General features: G+C 40.2%; 1 long non-coding RNA gene across 1 annotated transcript in view; it reads left to right on the top strand.

Moving 5' to 3' along the window:
• LOC134153263 (uncharacterized) overlaps window positions 1–15,918 on the top strand; it is a 33,896-nt gene extending 17,978 nt beyond the window's left edge. Inside the window, exons 4-5 of the long non-coding RNA XR_009961141.1 lie at window positions 11,257–11,386; window positions 15,622–15,918. This is a non-coding gene — a long non-coding RNA (uncharacterized LOC134153263). The remainder of the gene's footprint in view (window positions 1–11,256; window positions 11,387–15,621) is intronic.
• The last annotated feature ends 5,858 nt before the right edge of the window (window positions 15,919–21,776 follow it).

The raw sequence follows: 21,776 nt of genomic DNA, 5'->3' as shown, positions 1-21,776 counted from the left end.
GTCTCCTCCTATGTCAAAAAAGTCATGATTACACGTCTTTGTAAAGCAATTTCACTTTATATATATCATGTTTAAATGCACATAACTAAATCCTAAGGCATTCAGAATTCATGCAAGCAACATTCTTCCCACACTCTGCTGGGAGAGAGTTCAGTATATATTAATGACAGCTCAAAAGCACCAGATTTTTGCCTTAGTTTGTTGTTTTTTTAAAAAAAAAATGTACCAAATTAAAAAAAAAAATCAAAAGAACATCTGTTAAAGCTGACTTGTAATTAGAAACGATGACGAGTTTTGTCAGTTTCTCCGTGTTTCATTTGTTCATTTCAGCTCTTTTCCCAGGAGCACTTTGGCAAACAAGCCCCGATTACCCTACGGTTTGTTACTGTTCTTTGACACATTAACCAGCACCGGCTCCTCACCAGAAGGTACCTGACCTGGAGAACGGTCAGCAGGGCCCAGAGCTGGTTGCCTTCCAGAAGGACTCTCCTACACGCTGCCCAGGCAGAGAAGTGGAGCACTAGGGTTTTTAAACACTGCTATCTTTCTCCCTATCTCGCTTATCCTCATTCCTTCCATCTTTTCTTCACCTTTTTTTTCTAGCCTGGAGAACAGGGAAGAAAAGAAAGGAGGAAAAATGTCAATGAGTATTTTCCAATTCCAAATCATGTACCTCAGAAAGAACATCCCCCAAATGAACAACTCTTCAGGTAGACAAAAGAAAAAAAAATCTGTTCAGAGACTATTTTTACCACTGTTAATCTTAAAATGGGCCTAGCATTACATTCCATAATGGACTTCTAAGCAGGTGGCTACTGAGGGATTCGAGTTTCCTGGAGACATGCCATGCAATGCAGTGAAAGAGTTGATTTCCTCAAAATGGCCTCCAAAATCGCCTGCTCCCTAAAACAGGGCTGCCTCCAGCTAACCAACAGCAGGAGGAGGAGGGAAGGCGTCTTAAAACTTTGTGGTACAAGTGCCCCACGCTTACAGGTGAAGGTAGATCCCTCACAGGATCTCCTGCCAAAACCACTCCGTGCGCGTGGGTGCCGTCACCTCACTTTCAAAGACTGAGGCAGCACTTGCCATTCCCCTCTACGAGGAGGCGAGGAAACGCCTGCCTCTCACAAGGCAGTTCCTCAGACACGCGGCTAGAGACTTGCCAATGGAGCAGATGCTCCGTATTCGGTCTCCGCTCGCCAGATGGGGATCCAGGTGGGACCCAGACCCCTTGTTGCAACGCGCTCTGTGAGGTTCTTGCTTCCCAACTTGAAGAGCTGCAATCGCATTATCTCATCTCACTCTGCGTTTTGCATATTGGCTGTATGTAAGGAACCAGTTTGTCCATGGGGACTGTAAAAACTGGACCTTGACTAGATGTGGTTATGGTAGAGACTGCCCTCTCCACTTGTGCTGTTAAAAAGTGCTTTGGGTAGAAGACTGGTCCAGAGAAAGAAAAGATTATTCTGGGGGCCTAATGCATAAAAACCTGCTCCTGGAATGGGGAAACCAGAAGTTTCGTCCCTAAAAAAAGTGTGGAACTGTGTCCTCTGTTTTTCCAAATAGAGGACACAGCAGGTCTTGTCACTAGACCTTACGTCAATGGGAGATCCCTTTCCTCCCCTAACTCTGTTATGATTTGATTTCTCATTGCTGGTGCCTTCTGCACAGAACCAGTTTGCTGACCACTAAGCAGGCTGCCAGAAAGCTTTTCAGACCAAGACCCATGGCAGACTACAACGTAATCAGGCTCAGATGAGATACCCAAGTAGGCAAGTGGTAACTGCTGAGCCCTGACAGTATGTAGGCTCCAGAGGTAAACCTAAGCACCTCCAGGTAACCCTGCAGGTGACCTCCATACTAGACATGCTAGACTGTTGGCATGAAAAAATGTTACTGTTTTGTTCTAGAAACCACATGAAAAAAAGCAGGAGCTTGTGAAACTTGGGCAGTCAAGAACAGTCCCCTTAAGGTCCCGAATCAAGTATTTTATTTTTAGACTACATGAGTGTTTCAACAATAAGTACATTAAATTAGAACTTGCTGTTCAAACAAAGTTGTAGTAATTACAAGTGCTGACAACAATTAATATGTTCCTTATTAAAAAGCATTAACAGCAATAGTTCCCTTAGCTGAATGTTTTCATAGATAATGGATACTAACATGCTCCCTGAAGTAAATTATTGCTGCTGGAGCTCACAGAAATTGCAACAACACTAAACTTCACTCATGCACAAAGGTCACATATTTAAACATGATGGGTTAGCATGGTTTTCTTCTCTATAAGAGCATTAGGGACAAAAACAATGATGAGGCGAAAATAAACAGTGAAATGGTATTTTGCTGCCTTAGCCATGAAACTTAGTCCCGTAAGTCTGTGCTCACAGGGATCGGATAAGCGCCATGAAACACTATCTGTGGAACCACATGCAGGTGCAAGTTGCCAAGCAGCAGTGGTGTTCCCGCTCTGACGCGGCACCCCAAAAAATAAGCATTCCCAGGAGAATCTTCAAGGTGAGCCCAGTAGAAGTTACATCACCTCTCTTGCTGAACTCTGCCAACCATCCTTGCAAAGAAAGAGTAATTCTTAAAGAAACCCCTACGCTGCAACAAATCTCAGCATTGAGCTGTTCTAATCTATCAGCACCATAACAAGATTATCTGCCTAACTAGTATTTCTGCCCCAAAAGCACAAAAGGCCATGTGGATATCAGCCTGAAGGCTTCTGCAGCTAAGTGCGGCATTTATAACACTATGTACTTACTGTAGTCAATGTGATTAGAAATTACGCCCTTTTGCAACACCTTCCATAAAGTTTTTGTTTCCTGGCCTAGAGAGCTATAGGCATGTTAACCCCTCACCTTGCTGTCCATCGACTGTGCGCGAGGTAGCAGCTTCCCCATGGTGACCACAAGGCTTTATGGTCCAAATTCCGGTTGTGTTGAATCTTTGCTCATTAGCCATGCCTCCCTGCATCGCTGATGTCCAGTTCAGAGTAGGAATTTTACCATTAAAAGTTATGATTCCCGCCAGTCAACAATAATTTGTACAAAGTGGCCAGCAAACTTTGCTAAAGGCCAAATGGAATCGTTATGAAAATATGTTATCTGGGATATGACATAGCCAAACCTAGACTTTTACCCAATAACCCCTCGGTCAACTCAGTAGTCAAGGTCCAACTACAGCATTTTCTCACAAACGCATCAAATCTTGATTGGAAGATGCCAGGTAACAAAAAACAAACACGTACACACTCCTACCCACAGTGTTTTGGTGTTAGTTACCTCAGCTATTAAAATCTTGCTTGGGTCTAGGGGGAAAAGAAAACAAAAAGTGACAGAAAAACTTACGATAAATCCATTTTAGAATTCATCTGCCTGCTTTTAAAAACTTGAAAAATGAATGAGAAAATAGCTTTCAGATTATTCACGTGTTTTTCTTTCTCCTCAGACAGAAGTTCCTCAGCTCTATTTGTCATTTTAAGTAAGGCTAGTTTATGATCATTTTTTACAACTTCATAAGAATATAGCTTATTTATCTTTCTACGGAAATTTTGTTGTGATCAAACTGCTCTGCCGTTCTTTTTCCATAACAGTTCACTAAAATCCTCTCTCTGCATGTAATATTTTCACATAATAGTGGAATTGTCCACTAAGTCCTACTGCTTTATCCCTGCTGTTACGCTATGTATAAACCAGATGGGTAGGTTCTTTCTGGGCTCTCCTCCAAGAAGTTATCAGCTTGGTGTCTTGTTGGCCAAGCCTATCACCTTCAATTTATAATCACTAACCACTAACTCAAGGACATCAAGACTCAGTTCCTAAGTCATGTCTCCCTACTGCATTTCTGCCGACCACCTGACAAGGAGGGCATCTTTGCTCCCAACCACAGAGTACTCGTACAGTCTTTGTGCCCTGTTACGGCCGCAGGACATGCACCTGTTTCCATATATGAATGGTTTTTAAGAATTTATAAAGATAGAAACCGTTTATGCTTGTTTGGTTTTCTTAAAGTGTAATACCATACTTTTCAAAACAGAAAAGAGCAGGTTTTATCAGACAAATCACACTGGCAGGTGCAGCTCAGGGTTGAATTCTGACAGACTAAATAAGAGGAGAGTTAAACGTGTTTCACTAACAGGGTTTGGTTTCAGCTACAGAGACCTCAGCACATTTGGTTACTATAATAAACACGCTAGGAAATACATGACAAAGTTTGTATGTCTTAGTGCATAACAAAAGAAAAAAAAAACAAAACATGACAGAATATAAGCAGTACCAACTTAATAAAAAGTTATCAAAGTCTCTTTTTCAGAGAAGATAACCGTTAAAGTCTTTTATTCTGTCAGGTAGTTCTACTGAGGAAGAAAGAGCTAGTTCTGTTTAATTCTGAGTTATGACTGATAGGTACTTTTCCTGCCTTTGATAAAAAAAGTGGGTCTGAAAGTGGGGAAATCAGCATTATAATAAGTAGAAAGATCCACTGTCTGGTTTGGTCAGGCCAGGTTCACCAGCCTTTTTTGACTTCATTCAGTGTTGCATTACCTGTGTCATTGGATGCTGCTGCCACCATAAGCTAGGTCTCTGGACGAAGTGAAAAGGAGAGGGAGACAGAGGAGCAAGTGGTGGAGGTTACTCCACCTCTCTCTTCTTTATACCTTTAGCATCAGCTTTTTTAAGTTTGAGGGGATTTTTTTTGTCTTTTTTAAACAAGGATGCTGATTTTTTTTCTTTTCTTAGTTTGAGAGTAGAAAAGATATTGACTTAAAAAATAAATGGTAATTGCTAAAACAGGTATGTAATGTTAGTAGCAGTCATTAATCCTACAAGAACATCAGGAAAAGATGGCAGGTAGAACAGTCTCATGAGAATGAGCTTTACAGAGGTATCTTTGGGGATGGAGAACAAGCCTGCTGAATCTGGCCAGCTTCCTAATCTTCAACTGGATGGTCTCTGTCTACTTTGTGCCATGCCTTCACATCAGCTTTTTTCCCTACCCACTCTCCCAAAATTAAAAACTTAACTGTCATCAAATATCCAGCACAGAAAAGAGCTCAGAAAACTGGCATGAAACTCCAAACTGTCCTAGTATTTTGGCAAACAATTTGTTTTGTAAGCATTCCTGAAGTATTATATGGTAACAGCCAAAAGCTGAGCTTGTGGTATTTTTAATCTATCGTGCACAGCATGTAGGCACAGGTGCGTGCCAACATATGATATGAATACAGCATTGGTCCAGTTCCATGTGTGCAGCTTTACAGCAATGGGTAGAAGTGTTAAAGGCTCCATTACGAGGGGGAGCATACATGTTCTCACTAAAGATTTTGCCACTTGAGGTAGCACATAAAGCTTACTACCTTGCCTGAAATGAACTACAACCAGATAGCATCAGTCCTCGGGTAAACATATTGGTTCAACAATTCTATAGCACACGTATATCTGAAAAATGCTCAAGTTCAGCATACATTAAATTACAAGGACTATTGTCAATGCAGCAGCACTCCTATTTCCTGCCACATTCAACAGCTGCTGTTCTGCAACCTGTCACTTCTGCTGCCTTTCTCCCTTTTACTAGTCTGTGGTCACCAACTGGCTTCCTGTTATCTGCTAAATATTGGTAGCCAACCAAGTGAATTTTCAAGAAAGTCCCGTGAAGAACTATCAGAATAAATTATACACAAAACCAACTTCAAAGAAACGCTAAGAGACTACACCTTGGTGGGCTGAACAAACAGGATGACACTGCAATGAGTTTAAGGAAAATAACATTTAAAAATGATTTCTCATCTGGGCCATGTTTCAACTTCAAAGTACCACAGAGGGATCTCATTTCAGGATGCCACCGCTGATACGTCATACAGTTTGGAGATCTAGGAGCAAAGAGACTCCCGGGAAAGAGTCTGCCCTGTAAGCCAGATCTCTTCCAAGTACGAAAAGCTAGAAAGAGTCCACAAATGTCCACAAAACACACATCATCTAAAACCCATCGTTGTGATGAAATCATTTTAACAGTTAGCAACTCAACAATCAATATGCATACAGGGTGTTTAATTTGCCGTCGCTAATTACCTGGCTGATATCAGGTGAGATACTGTTTCCTAATTCTTTATTTCTCACCCACATTAAAAATGGTAACCAGAAATTGAGAGAAAGGTTATAAAGCACATTGTTTCCCTGCAGTATATGGACTCCATTCCCAGCCAGACCACCATTTGCTCTCCATCTCCTTTTTTTCTCTTTACCAGTTAATCTGAGGGAAGTTTAAAAAGCTTCCTTGTTGATTTACTCCATGCCACTTTGTGTTAGAGCAAGTACAAGTAACAAAGACTAATTTTTATTCTATGCTTATTGAGTACTGTGTAAACTACACAATATCCATATTAGTTTACCTCGATGTTTGAGTATTATGTTCCTGGAGTTCCAAAGTTTTATAGCATCAGGTTTTTCTTTGTTCAGTAGTGGCATGGGGTGAGAAGGAGTTAAGCCATATTTTACAACACTAGAAGAGATTTTATTGCTTTTATTATTTTATTGTTGTAGGTTATGAAGTAAGGTACAGCAGAAGAGAATAGTTTTCTTTTGAGGAAATATTTCAACAGCATGAACATGTATAACACATGAGACCATACAAGGATAATATGGCACCAATGAGACAATAAACTCAGAATTTTTCTCAAATTCCAAATAATCTTTGCAAAGTATTATTGAACTTTGTGCATGTTTACAGGTGATACAAAATGAAATTTAAGACCAACAAAATGCTTTATAATATTTGAAGGCCAGGCTGCCTTCCTTCATCCCAGTATAGCAAGCTATGCCCTTCAGTCTTGTCCCATCTCACAGAGGACCTTTCTGGTTACCAACTCATGGGAAATGATATTCTTTACGCACTTTGGGCTCCCCTGGCTGGCCTCCGCTTTCTTAAGCGAACGTGTTCCTTACTTCCCAGGCAAACAAAGAAATGACACATCCTCCAATATCACGAGTACTTGGAGAAGTGCTGATACCATTACTCCTAGCCTGTTCCCATCCTCCATACGCTGTCTCCTCCGCTTCTCTTTGCTGCTCTCCCTCCATTCTCTACTGACTCACCTCATCCTCCAAGACATGCACGTTTTCCTGCCACTCAGACTCAGGCTTGCTGAGCAATCATGTACTGCCATATACTGCTAATAATTTATCCAGAGACTGAAAAGAGGCTCTGAAGATGGGATCTCACTTTTGAAAGATGGAAAACATTTTCCTTTTGGCACCGCGGCAACTGAACAACGAACAGTAATTACCCAATGCTCCTCTCACTTCCCACATTCATTACACCTGCGAGTTGACTTGCTTTTGAGGATTGGACCTTTAGGTACCTCCTGATGCCTCCTGGCAAATAGGAGAGAAAAGGAGAGAGGCAAAAGCAGATCTTTTCCGAAAACTCCTAGCAGCCTGAGGAAATGAGGCCACCCAGCTCCAGAAGGATGAGAGCTCTCCTGGGCTGAAGAGAAGGACAGAGATTCCCCATGACTGAACTTCAGGGACTGAAGGAAAAGCAAGGAAACGCAAAGACCCTGAGCGCCTGCAGACTGCTTTACTTGCAGATGTGCTACAGCCATAGCGCTCCTTCTCTCTAAAGCACCTGAATGCAGAGTACAATTTTTCAGGAGACAGACACGGCTGAAAGACTGTAGTTATACCCAGCTGTAAACCAACAGTCCAGAAAGCTGCACTTCTAGATAAGAACAGGCGGTCATGATGTTTTGGCAATAGTCTTACGACACAGCTCCATTGGTTTAAGTGCCATCTCGCCACTTTTATTGCTGGTTCAAATATTTACACTTTGGCACTGCTAGATGGAGTTTCGCTTGCTATTTGAAAAATACCAAATTCTCTGGAAACGTGAGCAGCTGATACAAAACGTGATTAAGGAAAACCATGATTTCATGAAAAGCACACTTCTCAAAGGTAGAAGGATAGTTCCCAAACATAAATATACTGTCTTTTCATAAACATTTCATAAAATACTGCATTATTTCATGCACTTTCATAAAATATATATAGGGGCTGAATATTGTATGAAATATTGCAGGAGAACTATATGAATTATAATGAAATATTAAATCCCATATATATTTCATGTATTTTCACAAAATATTGATGTACTACTCTGTGCCTATACATAATTTCATCAAAGTTGTGTATGGTGTTAAGTTAATTTTAAAAGCTACGTGAGTAACAGCTTTTATTGTCAAAATGGAAACACAATATAAACCTTACCACACATCACTAGAATGGATTTTTTGCCGAGTGTTTTACCAGCTAATCTCAGTAATCCGAAAATGCTGCACACTTACCATCTCGGTCAGATTACCTTAGAAACTGTGCAAAATGGCACACATCTGTAAGCTAAGTCCTAGCTTTCTCATCAAAAACATCTTTTTAAGATCAAGTATCATCAGCCCCAGGGCTAAGCAAGGACTCCCAGAACCCGAGGAAATTTCAGCCCTGCTAAAAATCATATCTTTAATGCCCATTGAAGTAAATCTCTCTTTATCAGCACCACTGCACCACAAAATCTGATTCTAATAGCAGTGCTCGCCTCCAATTAATTACCTGAAAAGATAATAAAATTAAAATAAAAAGAATTGTAATTAAAAATTAAAAAAAAGTTTTAAAGAACCCAAAACCTTGCTCCCCAAATGCTGCCATAAAAGCTAAGCTCTGCACACATTCCCATAAAAGTGTCAGTCACCATCCTAATATTTCATAGCCAGTACTGGTCAACCTAGGTCTCTAGCTCAATCTATTCTCATTAGTCAGCATGTGTTACACAAGCCCAGAAATAGCTTTACATGAAACAAATCTGATCCAAGGAAATGTCAGTCCATGTTGTCCTCTTTCATCTCCCACTCCTGCTGCTACTGACGGGGCAGCTGCTCCTGCTGCTTCTCCAAATTTCTGCCAAAGCCGGTCAACAACATACCTGCTGACCTGCAAAGCTGGTGTAAGGCAATGGCATCTTTACAAGCCCCTCCATTTCTGAACCACCAGCACAGAGCTCTATCAGGCTACCTAACAACAAAATTCGAAATTCTGCTATCGTACATACAAAAAACAGATCACAGGATATCAGAGAAAGAGTTTATGCAGTTGACCCAGATCCCAGAACACCTCCTTGTTTTGGGGTGACTGCCCCCAAGAAAGCCCACAATACCCTGCAGGCAAAAATTTGCAAGACATAGCCAGCAGCGTGACAAACGTCTTGGTGTACATACATGGACCACGGTATGGAAGCGGTTATTTAGAGTGTAGTTAGATACATCTGGCCACATGGACACATCTCTCAAAAACCATCTCCTCTGCAATAGTTCATATGCCACAGATCGCTGCAAAACAACCCTGTACAGACAAAACTTCAGTTACAGGCTGGAAAAACATTTTCTCTCAATTCTAACGTGCAGTTCTCCCTTTATCTAATAAAAAGGTAATTTTCTGATTTTAGCAATAACAAGAATAATACAGTTTACTCATGCAGGAAGAGATTTCCCACAATGCAAAGGAAACCTTAACAAATCTACTATTTCGCTATTCTTCATATCTGATGTGCTTGACAAAAGCAGCCTGTTCTTACAAATAATAACATGGTCTTGTCAAGTTTGTTATTTCAAACTGCTATAAAATCCCATCCTGTAATTCTACATGTATTTTATGTTTTGTTTCCCTGATATGCTCCTTGCCACATTTTCTTTTGGCATATCACGTGGAATTTGAGAGCAATTTCAATTCAGTTACTCAATGATCATATCATAACTGTACAACAAATAGAATACATTACCGATAGGAAACCCAAGATACATAGATGGCAAGGCTGCTTCTGCATTTAAGAATGACAAAAAGCCTTTTAGAAAGAGGTTTTCGACTAGCTTCTGCCTTACCTGCTAATTTTTCTTGGCACTGCCCTTCTTGCACTTCCTTTTTCCCTCATCTAGATTTAATGAAGTTCTCCTGGTACTAATAACATACCCTTCAGCATCAGTTTTCTTTCTTCTTGGCATAAGACTATGATATTATGTATTGTTTGCATTACAGCTAGCACTCGGGGATTGCAAATAGCCAGGTGTTGCAAGTTGGAAAGAAACAGATTGTAAAAACGTCTGGGAGGGAAAATACCCACTCCCCTCACCATTAAGCAAAAAGATGCAAGAAAAGGAGGGCTCCTTCTCCTGTCTATAACAAAGGAAGTTGAGATAGAAAAAGATTAAAGCTCGAATTTCTAGGAAGCTAACAAAGTCGCATGAGCTTAGGTTTCTCTCCAGGGTTCAGCCAGAGAGCCCTGTACAGTCACAGGGAATTTTGCAGTGGACTGAAGACCTGCAACGTCTGTCACCTTTCCCATCCTTGATCACTGTGGATCACGCAACAGAGCTGCAATAACCAAGAGGAAGGGCATTTTACCTCTAGCATGGTACCATATTAGTGTCTTTGTGCTGGGTTTGGAAGCCAAGCTCGGTTTTCAATGCTGTATCGCACTGCGTTACCAACGTACCTACTCAGCTTGCGACCTTATCTCAGAGGTAGCTGCACCACACTGCGCCATGCAATATAAAACGTTTATTAAGTGTCACCTGGCTCTAGTGACATTTCAGAGTCAGTAAGACCTTTCCAAGCTCAGTAGAAATTGTCCGAAGTTCTCCAGAGAGAGAAACGGTCCCTTGTAGTTAAATGGTTCCTCTGTGTGAGGAACTTCTCATCATGCACTCGAAAGCCACCGTGGGAAACTGGCACTTCTTTTCTTGTCCTTTTTTTGTCCCTGTTTGTTTGTTTTTTGTTTTTACTTACTTAATTTCATGTTAAAACACTTACTATTGTTAACGAAAGAGCACTTTGGAATATTGCTTCTTTCTTGTCTCTTCTCCAGTGAGGAATATTTGAGCAATGATGTGTAACTTGTTAATGCGCCATGCCTCATCTGTGGGCTATCTGCTAAAAACGCTGCATTTAGTACATCTTGTTTGCTACGCATTTCAAAAAACAATATTCTCCTGGGTGCTAGCTAGAATGGCAGAAATTTGCATTCTGGCGACTAGTAAGCAATTAGTAGTAAAAGTGTTTTGTATCACTGTTCAAAATTGCCATTAGGTCTTGCTCAAATTTCTCTCTCAGCTTGATTAGTTCCATTAACTGGGCTGGCTTTTGGTTTTCTTCTTTTCCCTCCTCCTCTCTAAGCTGCCTCTTTTTGTTCTTGTTTTGTGTTTGTTTGTTTGTTTTACAGTCAGGACAAATGATTTTATCCCAGACGAAGAGCGAAGCGCCCTCGGAATAACTGAATCATTTAGCAGCGCTTGGCTTCGCGTGCTTGTCAGCTGCAGATGACATTTAGCGCAGGCTTTCTCTCTGCCGCGGTAATTACTATACTGACATGAGCTCTCATACGCAGCACAGATTGTTTTCAGCAGATGTAACCAAGCAACTCTGCCTTCTCCGGAGTAGCTTGCCGAGCGTTCGGAGCGCCTCCGCGTGCACACGCGCCCCCTCGTAGAGGCAGGCGCGCACCCAGAACCGGCCAGCGCCATTTTTACGGCGGTATCTGCTCTTTCGCGGTTCTGAGCCCACCCCGTTACCCCACGCAACGGCAGCACGGCATCGCGCGGTTGTATACGACTACTGCATTACAGGCTGGCTGCGCGAGTGTTACACATGAAGGTTATTGTTATTGCAATGCATCTCAGTGGTATACCAAATGCTACTTTAATGATGTAATTAATACGCTTGGATTTACCATCTGATGTTCTTAGGCACCACTTGTGTTAGCATGTGATACCACCCATTTCAAAGATACTTGGAAACAGCAGCTTTTTGTTAAGGGAGTTGGCACAGAAAGAAAAGGGATTAATATAAGTCACATCCCCTAACAACACTTTAAAAAATTTTGTGTCAGATGTGTTCAGCTGACATGAGAATTGAGAGTGATGCTGCCTCTGAAGTTTGTACAATTTGCATTATTTATACTTAGCTGAGCTTTTAGTATTATTATTGACTGTAAAGAACAGCAGTAAAGTCCTTAGACAAGCTATGTTTTAGTAGCAACAAATCAATCTTTCCAGATTCCGAACTCTGCAATCAGTTGAACACCTTTTTAGGATAGATTGCCTTCAGTATTAAAAAAATACTAACAATGGCTTGCTTGATAAATTATGTATACAAGCAAGCAAATGTTCTTCTTCTCTCCCCTTCAAATAGCACTTCTTTCCCGTAGCTAAGATAATACATAGCAATGATAGAGTCACCCTAGGGTAGCAGGAACCACACCTAAAAATGAAGGACTTGCAAAAACTAAGATGCTGAATTATACTTCATCAGCATGACTATCACCCATTGTCTGCTAACTAAATCTCTGACTTTGTTATTACTATTATTATTAGAAAAGCAATTATGAGCTTAAATAAATAAGAAATAGTATAAAGCCTTAGGTATGCTAATAGTGAGCAGAATACAAAAGCAAGCAAGAATACAGCACAAAAAGCCAGAGATTAAAATGTTTGTCTCAGTCTTTACTCTCCAGCAGAGATATACCTTCTGTTCTTGATAACACAGAACATTTTTTGTGTGATTTCCAATTTTACTCCATGTCACGTTAGAAACGTCCAAAGAATACTTTCTCATTTTCCATACAGAAACCACAAGTTTGTCAAAGAAACAGAAAGTCAAAGAAATGCCAGCACTGAATTTTGACATATGCATAACTTAAAAAATAAGAAAAAAAAATCAGTTAAGGTTGGCTAAAAAGATGAATGCAGATTAAAAAAAAAAAAAAAAAAAAGAAAAAAGAGTCCAAAGAATATGGGAAACTTTACACTGAAATGTGCTTTCTTCCATTTGATAGATCTAGACAGCTGCTATTACATTGCCAAATGCTTTGAGTTGACCTAACACAATATAAAGCTCTTGGTTAAATAATATTTTAATTGAAAAGCATAATACCAGGAATTTTAATTGCCAAATATCAAATTCATGAATGCCATCACAATTTGTGTTTTCCATGGAAAAAGATATCTACAGAGGGCTCTGTTCTTGCAAGAAATTTTATAATGAGTTAAATGCATCTGCCAACTAATTTACATGACATGTAGAATGCAAACAGCATTCTGCAAAATTGCTGGATTCAGAATAATTTTGATATTTTGCTTCATCTTCTGAAGGCTCTATTACAATAGCCCATTTCTTGCGACCACACTTGCTGTTCCCAGAGCCAGCTTCCTTTAGCAAGCGGTATCGAAATGAGATACCCAGACATTTCAAGTATGCGGTTCTGAGAAATACAGAACTCACTCAGACAGAAAGTATTTTTTTTTCATCTCTGCCACTACTGATACTTGATCTCGAGACCACCGCTGTTTTAAAATGAAGAGACGCACATACACACACACACGAATGCATCGCACCACAGCAGGGAGGCGGGAGCAGCCTTTTGAACTCCTTCCCCCCGTGAATGTTTTGCCTGCAGATTGGTGCCAATTGACACGTTCTTGTAGTGCCAAGAGCTTGAGACTGAGCCCTTGGAGCAGGGGATTCTTTAGGCGAAGCATCTATACCGCTGAAGGAATGGATTTCAAATATTATGGTTTAACATTAAATCCCTCCAAATAATGTTTTAGTACCTTTGCTTTCCTCCACCTTCCCCATAGGCAACTTTGCATATATACAAAAACATGTATGTTAAAACAGGCAAAGTCCTGTGAGAGGCCAAACACCGAGAACTCCAATAAGACAAGCAAGAGCTTGCAGCATTTGTATTTGAGCATTTAGACCGACAAGGCGCAGCGGTGGGGCTGAGGACTGGCACTCTTTGCAGAGCTCCTCCAGCAAACCTGCCTGACGCTGCAGCACTGCACTTAATCCCTACAAGCTCAACCTACAGTCTCATGACAACCAACATTTTTAAAGGATTATTTAACAGCCAAACACAAATGTATTCTACAACCATTGGTGCAAAACAGTCCTGCAAAAGCATCAACTATGCGGTATCTTTGAGCTACACGTTTGCCATAAATGGACAAACCATTTTTAGAAGGCATCTCTTAGGCCAAAACACAGACATTTCTCCTAGCTGCACAGAAACAAAGCCTGTGCGTTAAAGACTTACCCAGAACAGAAGCAGAAGGCAAAAAGGTTTTCTCATGAGAACCAAATCTTTTATTTAATACTACATAGATATCATGTTGCTGGAGTCCTGCTTAAGTAAAGCGATCCAACTAACAAACAGTGGGAAGTCAAACACACGGAGAATGAAATTACAAACCCTCTTCAACTTGTTAAAATCACTCAACACTTCAGAAACTTTTTTACTAATGCATTGTAGTTATGGATATAAAGTACTCCTTTTTCCCCAGCCCCCCCCCCCGTTTTTTTTTTTTGTTTTGTTTTTTTGTTTTTTTGTTTTTTTTTTTTTGGTGTTCATGCAAGTGCTTGATAGCAATAGATAACTGTAATAATAATCTTTAAAACCTTATTCCTACAGGAATTCAAAAAGAGCAAGAAGAATATTGCTATGTTGGTGAGATTTAAGATGTTAAGTTTCCATTATTTTATATATATAAAAAAAAGACTCAAAACCACCAACTCAAAAACATTACTATCAATATTTACTAGCTAGCTGTTGAAAGGCACAGCAATGAAATTCTGAAACAGAACAGGCCAGGCAAAAGACAACAAGACACGTAATCGTAAATCTAGTTTTTAGGTGGTTATTTGTTTATTCTTCTCGCTGAAGTCCTCTACTTTTCTCCTACAGTCACTCCTTACAAAAGGTAGGGCACGATGATGACTTAATCTCCCTTTCAAAGAGGCAGAGCAGCTGAAGTAGCCTAGTTAAGGACCACAAATTTTCCTCACCGTCTCCTTTGCCTCGGGAGGGAAATAGTCTGCTTTTGTCAGTGTAAATGTAGGCTAGTAGCTGATTATTCCTCTTTATCTCCCCTTCCTTACATGCCAGCTCAGCAGTACTGTGAGGTGTGCGTGTGGGCAAGGAGGAGATATTTTATTCAGAACATTTCATTCTGTATTACAATACCAAAAAGTAGCATTAAGCTGTAAATTCATCTGGGGACCAAACTTTCCTCTCCCACACGGAAATCAATGGCTGCTTCACTACTGGCTTCTCTAAGAACCAGATTGGATATTTTATGCTTAGGGAAAGAAATTTGAATACATTCTCATAATAAAACACAAATCCCTGAGATCGCAATATTCTCAGGGATATGCAAAGTGCTGCTGAGATTCTTAACTTGCTCCAAAAAGGGATTCAATTTTTTATTTATTTATGCAAGTGGAACAAGAATAGCAGTTTTACAGACATAATGTTTTGCCTCCGTTGCCTGCAAAAAAAAAAAAAAAAAATCTATAGAATAAAGGTTTGGAGAACCTCCATGCTTTTAAACTTGGATTAGTGGTGGATTTTATAGGTGGACAATTTAGAGACAAATATTTTTCTTTTCTTTTTTCTTTCCTAAACATGGGTTTTAAATGTGCATTTAAAACCAAAAACTATTGGAATTAGTAGAAGCAGTAAGATTCAACGCACAGCAAGTATAACACAGGCGTATATTAAGCTAAGTGCTATACTTTTGTATTCACACAGGAGAAGCTTGGGGAAAAGGCAGAGGACAGATGAAGAGCACAGTAAGAACACACAACTCTGGCCTAAACAGCTTTTCTTCAGACCTTGCTGTGACATCCAACTTCATTTTGCCTCTTTAGCTCTTTTAATGCAGAAATTAAAAAGGAGCCTGCAAGACAGTCTATTGGTGGGGACCGTTCAAGGAATTACCTTGCCCACTGAATACCATTTAGCCTGGAATCGGTGCTAGTACTATTAATTTCTACCTTTTTAATGCACATTTTAGCTAGCACATGACCCATACTGTGCAACAGCAGTTACACCCCAGGGACTAGAGATTAACAGCATGTGCTACGAGTGGTTTATTTTACAATTGCTGTGAAATAAAAGCTGATGGAAATGAGCCACTGGTGAATTACTTTGCCAGCAAAATCAACAATATTTTTATCACCATGGAGGGAAAAAAAAAAGGAAAAAAAAAAAAAAAAAAAAGAAAACACTTCTTCCTTTCCCTCCTCCCCCCAAGATTGGTTTCATAGAAGAACACAATAGTTAGGGGAAAGTTGGAGAAGAGGAAAAGCAGAAAAGCAAGATGTTGTACTCAATCCTACTATTTCCCCGTGTTCGTTGCAGCTTAGCTGAATAAATTTTACCAGCTAAATCTCTATGTCACAGTTAATTAAAACACAATTTGGGCATAAAAAGCAACAGTCAAATGAAATGAAAATTATTTTCCAGATAAACTCCAGTCAGTCAGCTTTTCATTCTCATTAAAGAAACATTAATGCGGCTGCTATGCCCGTTATATTTTTGGAGTGCTAAGGAAGAAGAAAATTAATCACACAGCAGGGTATTTTGGGGAGGTTTGGTTTTGTTGTTTAACCCATAATATGCATTCATTCCAAATTAAAAGAATGCTGCAAACAAGTTCCACTTCTTTTTCCCCTCTACAGTTTTTCAATTTAACAGTAAATATATTTCAATTTAGAACAAGAGATTAGTGTAAAACAGTGGTTGAGCAGAAGAAAACATTGTCGACAACTGCATAAAAAAGTGCATGTGCCCTGACCGTAGGAATTCTTTCAGTGAGATGATTAGAGACAACCTACATTGAACTGCATTACTTTCCAGTGGCACAATGAGATTTTCCCCGCAACGTGCTTCCTTTAAAAGAAACTTATATCACAGAGGAACAAAAGGTGATGAGATTTATCCTGTCTAATGTTAAAGCATGCTGAAGTCCCATTTTATAACTTCTTAAAGAAGTATTCAGGGGAGTAATGGAGATGACTAATATTGGAGATGGACACCAAAGAAGGTACAAACAGAATGGTGGTCATGCCTGGTACCCCAGAAGGTACAAACATGCACATACGTTTGGTAAACAAATAACTGGACTTTTTCTCCCCTTCACACAGAAATTTGCATTAAAAAAAATTACACTCTTGCCTACACTTATCTTCAAGCAAATTATTATTCATCTTTGGCCTCACTCCAAGCTTCAGTGCAAATCTGAGGTTTTCATCGCGTGGGTGTTAGTGCCTAGCATACAGCAGTTACTACCGAGAGAGACTGCTGACTGCCGTGGCTGACCCCGGCCACTTATTTTCAAGTTTGGTTCTTCCTAGTCATTAGTAATTTCATTTTCAGAATTGGCACTCATGCTTTAACTGTAAAATTGTGTGTAATGAGTACACTCAGTCTTACGCATTGCTTCATCACAGAGAGCCCGCCATTTAAATCTCCATCCAAAATTTCCCTTACATATTTAATTGTAAGAATAGACTTAATGTGCAAAGAGGCCTTGGAGTGGATTAAAAAGAAACTGGATCTCAGCAAACTTCAGCAAAGAACAGGTTTTCTAGTTAAGCCACTTGTCTTTAAGAAACATCTCCTATTCTAGCTCGCATAGAAAATATTTTTCAGCATTGTGATTTAAAAATAACCAATGCCCTTTCATCCCCAAAGGAGGGTTTTCCCCAAATGTTCACCCTACAAAACAGATGCTAATATCAGCCTGTGCAACTTTACTGGGTACTCACAAGACCCGCTGAATTTCTTATACAGCCATTTCTCTATTAATTTTCCCCACAAAATACTTAGCTGAACCCAGAATGAAAATCGCTCTGTAATTAGATCCAGCGATCGTCTGAAGTTACCTTATGCCTGACAAGAGCAACTAAATGGAGTACATCACCAAGAGTATAATAAATATATAAATATAATAAAGCTTACAGTTTATAAGAAATAAAAAAAAAAAAAAACAAGAAGAACACCTGGAAGGTGAACACGTTCAGAGCTATTTCCCGTTAGCTTTCCGCGGGCAGCCGAGCTGGCTGGTGAATAAGTGTTTAATCGCGCCCGGGCTTCGTGCTGCCGCTGCCCCTTGTTTCGGTCCGCTGCGCTTCGGGGTTCACGCAACTCTACCGGGAGGAGCTCAGGGAGGTCTCAAACCGGGACCAGCGCAGAGGGGGTTTCTCCCCCCTCCCAACTTTACCCGGCGGGGTCTCAGATACTCGGTGGCGGCACACGAGATAGGTGGCACGGAGAAAAAGGCAGGTTTCGGCAGCAGCGCTCCGCTCCGCACGAATGAGGGCAGGGGTAGGAGGCAAAGAGAGCGAGGCAGATCGAGGTCTGCAGGACGAAGCACAAGCGAAGGGGAACGCGTGCCTCTGCCCGAGGGCTCCCGTGCCTGCTTTAACAGAGGCACACGAGAGCCCAAACAGCACACATTAATAACCCCAAGAACGTTTCGCTGGTGGGATTTTTTATTTATAAAAAAAAAAAAAAAAATTCTAAAGAAAACAGCTATTTTAAGGGGAGAGGCAAGTAAGAAAATAAGCAAAATAAAGAGCGCAGTGTCTGGGTATACCACGGAGCCCTGTTAGAGCATACAACGCTGTCATTTTGCTGTTGCCTGTTTCTCATTACGTTCTGCTTGTATACATCTGAATGTCATTATGTAATTTCAGAAATGCTGTGGGGACACGGATAAGAACAAAGGCACTCAAGGCCGTGCTAAATTTATTCTCCGCAGGCACTGACAAGGTAGAGCCAAGCCTACTCACGTCAGTTCTTAGATGGTGCACTTCCAAAACAGTGTGGCTTTATTAAAGGGAGACACATGTTTCCACTAAAAGCAGGCAATGGCAGTTTTTCTAATTAGCCGAGTAAAACAACACTACAGAGAATTCCTGAAAATAAACTGCACGAAAAACAAAAGTTTTACAGTGCATGATGATCCCCACAAGGTGGATCCAGTTATCTTTCATCACACGGAGGGTGCACCAGATGAACTGCAACGTGATAGGTAGCCCTGCAGTAAGGGGAAAAACGCCCATATTGGCTTTAGTACGCTATCTTCAGGCACAAAGATACTTGGCACTTCACAATTTTGAAGAATACTTTAGTAATCCAAGCCTGATGGCTTCTACCAAACCCAATGAAAAGCGCTCTCAGTGCAACAAAGCTGAAGTTTCAACTGCATGAAATCAAAAGATGCAGAATTTGAGTAAGAAGGTTAAGCTACTCAGTCCCTCTAAAGCAGCAGCTTAGGAAGCAAGCAACATAGGCCGCAGCTAACATAACCAGGCAGGTATATGCAGAGGGAAAACAAGCTAGAATATAGAAGGGTTGCAGGTTTCACAGTCTCATTCACCAGTGACTGAATTTTATGCTCAGTTAATTAACACCGGTATGAAGAAAAGCTGTCAAATTCCAGATTTCGAACCTGTGATTGCCGCAAACTACGTATTAGATGGATAAGCAACAATTCATGCTTCCTTACACAACTCAGTTAACACTGAAAATGACGGCTAGAAGGACAGCACCCCTTCCTCCTTTGCTTTTAACTACTGATACATTTGCAGCATTTGGCAATTAATAATTCCTGGCATGGTGGACTTCGGAGGCAAGAAACATCAATAGAAGTCCAGACAAAGTTGCTCACAGATTACAGATGTAGCTATCATCTACAAACTGCATCAGAAAGTCACAGCTTTAACCTTATTCCTAGGTGATGACTCTCACCACTGAAATGTCATTGAAGGCTTACACACTGATAGCAGGAGCTGAAAAACTTCAGCAATTAAAGAACTCCTCAGCTCAGTTGCTCCAAGAGAGGTCCTTAAACCCTTGTTGATGTAAATGAGCTATGTAAACTTTTGTGTGGCAGAGCCTTAAGCACCTATATTCTTCACTTACCCATCTTAGAGGATAAGGTACATGCAACTATTCACTACTGCTGATACCCAGGTGGCTACACCTCAGAATTCCCCTTCCATTGAGTTTGAGTATTAGAAACATGCAATCACACCAAATTACAACATATCTCTAGACACTTAAAAACAGTCCTACAAAAATAGGAGAATTCCTCTCACCTGGGGACTTGCACAATACACAGATGCTCCACAGGTGTTTTTGCACACAGATTTATTTCATGGGGAACACCAGAAAGGTGTTTCTTAGAAACCCGCATGTTTTGCAAAAGCCTGGTTTTTTACCAGTTCTATTTTAAATGTCAGTATTCCAATTTATTTTTTTTAGAGTAAAGAAAGTTGTCACAAAAATCTTATTAGCTAGCAATTAAGGTTTTTATAGTGAACAACATAAAATGCACGCAATGAACATTACAGCTAAATAAGTATTTAGAAATGTCCTGTCAAGGTAATTTACACAAGTCTGGTATTAAAGTTAATCCATTCAGTAAATCAAAATACTGAAATGTGAAAATCTGTCATTCCCCTCTCTCATTAAAATCTGTTCTAATTTACAAGATGTATTACATTGCATATCTCAATATACGCATTATGAGTAATTGTATAATTTATACAGTCCCTGATAAGTGTATATTACACCCATCTTATAATGGAAGATTTCATAAACGCATCTTGTAGTGCTGATTTGAAGAGGCAACTGAAATGAATACGGTGAATATTTACGTGTAATTGCTGCAGCAAACAATGTACAAACTAAGAATCATAGTATGCTCATATAAATTATTTTAAGTTCACTATTACTGCAGTTTTATAAGTGAACCTGGATTCCCTCCATCACTCCCTGCTTCTTATCCTCTCCCCCTCCTTCTCCTGGGGGGAGGTGAGCTAGGGGCAGTCAACACATTATTTTTCCTGTTCCTCAGCCAATACAAAGATCTACCTACAAGGCTTGAGACTGATGCCAGACTGATGCTGGCTTATCCTGTCTTTCCCACCAACAAATCTCCACGATGCTAATGTTCCTCTTCTACCTTTTCTGTTTCAGGTTTGCTACTGCTATTATGTGTCCTCTGGTGAGATCCGGGAATAAAACACAGGTAAGAGTCTCCCTAGATGCGCCATTAAATTCACATGAGCAGTACACGGAGCCATGCATGAGCTCCCTCTACTTCCAGCACTTACCTAACCCGGCTTATTGAGGCCTTCCCTTACATAACTGCTGAAAATAAAAGATCCACAAGAAAACAAACAAGGAAAAAAAAAAAAGAGAGAGGTTCATATTCTCCCCCAAACACAGATAAGCTTGACTCTTCACCCCTGAATATACTGAGAATAGAATCTCCAAACATCGGCAAAGGATTAGTTGTAATTGATCTGAATGCACTCAAATTAGATTTCCCTTGAATTACGCAGACCTACAGTAGTCTTGACGCTCCAAAACCAAAAATGGAGATTGATTATAGTTCTCTGATGCTACATATATTTTAGAGATTCACCGAAAGCAAGATTCTGCCCACCACAAGGCAATGGGCTTGTTAAACCGGTGTAGCACAATAACCCCAAATTAAATAGCACCATTAAACACATTGCTACAGCACGCAAGTTGAAGGAGAAAACAATCAGTCATGTGCTTGCAGAAACATCACGCTTCTATTCCGTAATAAATCACCTTCTGGACAAAACTGCTCAGACAGTATTCCTCACAAGGAAATCAAAACACATGTTACAATTGTTTTGGAAAATCCTAATTTTCAGTAAAAGCCCATTAAAAAAAAATAACTCTATTTTGCTTCTCCCTGGTGATTTTCAAAATTAGCACCTCTTCCAACAATGACATGACAATACACTCTTTCGTCAAAACGTTTAGGTTGGCTTCCTCAAGAAACTTTCTCTGAAAGGCAGTGGCTATCACATTTCTACTTTATAAGCCAGAACCCTGATGAAGAAACTATTTACAGC

The sequence above is a fragment of the Rhea pennata genome, chromosome Z (assembly GCF_028389875.1).
Source record: "Rhea pennata isolate bPtePen1 chromosome Z, bPtePen1.pri, whole genome shotgun sequence".
NCBI lineage: Eukaryota > Metazoa > Chordata > Aves > Rheiformes > Rheidae > Rhea > Rhea pennata.
This window is presented reverse-complemented; position numbering and strand designations above follow the sequence as displayed.